Source organism: Thermobia domestica, chromosome 12 (genome assembly GCF_964235325.1).
Source record: "Thermobia domestica chromosome 12, izTheDome1.hap1.1, whole genome shotgun sequence".
NCBI classification, from domain to species: Eukaryota; Metazoa; Arthropoda; class Insecta; order Zygentoma; family Lepismatidae; genus Thermobia; species Thermobia domestica.
Genome location: NC_137465.1, coordinates 201321243 through 201322826, shown reverse-complemented (window position 1 = coordinate 201322826; position 1584 = coordinate 201321243). Strand labels below are relative to the sequence as shown.

The following is a 1584-nucleotide window of genomic DNA, read 5'->3' as shown; positions in this document are numbered from 1 at the left end:
ATTTTGATTTTCTGTTTTTTTTTATTGGAACAATATTTATTTTATCTGCTCTTATCATTTTTAGTCTCTTAATTTCATTTAAACTTGGTAATATTCTTCTGGTAGCATAACCTTTTATCCTGTTTCCATAAAGCAACTCTATAGACTGGAAGCTGTTGTTTATCTCACCTACATCGCTAAGTGTTAGTGCGTGTTTACAGGATTGAATTTGGAATTTCAGTTTAGCGTCCCTTTCAGCAGCGAGGCTATGTGGGACGTGGACCTACTGATTAATGTGGAATCCGAACCACATGAGCTCCCGCCGGGAATCGAACCCGGGTCCTCCCTGTATGCTAACCGCTTAGCCAGGGAGGAGCCTGTTTACAGGATTGAATTGTGACGACACTTTATTACTTTATTTAAAAACAAAACTGGACTTACCTTCTGCCTTTTTCTTTAAGGAATTCTCACACGAATTTACAGACTATTTCACAAGCACTGTGTACTCACGAGCAGCCACGGTTACTACTTTTACGGTTGTCGCCTGTATCATGTGTATGTTCTAGATGTTGCAGTTAGATAGCACTGACATGCATCCTCCATCTGTTAGCGGCTTGGACAATTAATTGCAGATCAGCTCATCGTATTCTTCAGGTCCAGCGGCAAGAAGTTTATCTTACTTACAGCATCTATTCCATCTTGAGATCTTAAATCTCCTTTTGTTTCCCTACGATTTCACAGATCTTTGCTGTCGAAACGTCAGGATTCTCCAAGCATTCGACTCCTTTCTATTCGACATTTTGAAGGGGGGCCATGTTACGGGATACGAAGTAAGGACAAGTTAGGACATCTTTATTTCATGTGTAAATTCAACTAGCCATCAATGGAAGCCAAGCAGCCTTCAAGAGTTCACTGCCTGATGTTATTAACACCAATATTCTGTTGTACGTTGCAATCTGACTTTACATTGAAAGATTAATTAACTATTGCTTTGCTGTTATTGAGGAAGTCTTTGTACTTGTAATTTGCAATAAACAGTGGTAGCGACCTTCAGAACCTTCACCCTTTAACAGTCTCACACGCGACGCTTTTAATTTGCTTTGTTAGATCATTGCTTCTCTCAATTGGTTCGACCTCATTGGCCCCTCATAGTCAGGTTACTACAAGGCATTGTCCGTTTCGTTCGTTTACCCACGACACGATGTTACAACACGGAAGTGATGAATATAGAAGTAAGTACTTTGACTCAGGTGAGTCTCCTTTTGGTTCATTTATCTGTCAACGTTAGCAATCTCAGAAGCAAGTTTGAGAACTTTGTATTAAGTCGACGACATGTAGAAACATGGACTTGGTCAATGTCAGTTTTGGGTAATCGACCACGCTCAGGAAACTCTGTGGTGTCACCATAATCTCATTCTGACGTCAGAGGGACAGTCAGGTCAAAAGCAATTGAGAGAGCACGATCTGGGTCTTTCGGATTTCAACCACGACGCGAGACAGATCGGAGTATCCCTGCCTTTGGGGTCCGGCATTCAATGCCACGGTTCATTGTCGGACAAGTATTCAACATGGACTTCATCAGGACAACCCAACCTGCAAGTCACT

At 41.5% G+C, this 1584-nt stretch overlaps 1 protein-coding gene across 1 annotated transcript in view; it reads right to left on the bottom strand.

The window, feature by feature from the left end:
• Positions 1-517, bottom strand: part of LOC145666932 (retinol dehydrogenase 12-like) — a 54871-nt gene extending 54354 nt beyond the window's left edge. The window contains exon 1 of the mRNA XM_081734536.1: positions 421-517. The gene's annotated coding sequence lies outside the window, so the exon portion shown is untranslated. The remainder of the gene's footprint in view (positions 1-420) is intronic.
• Positions 518-1584: the final 1067 nt, after the last annotated feature.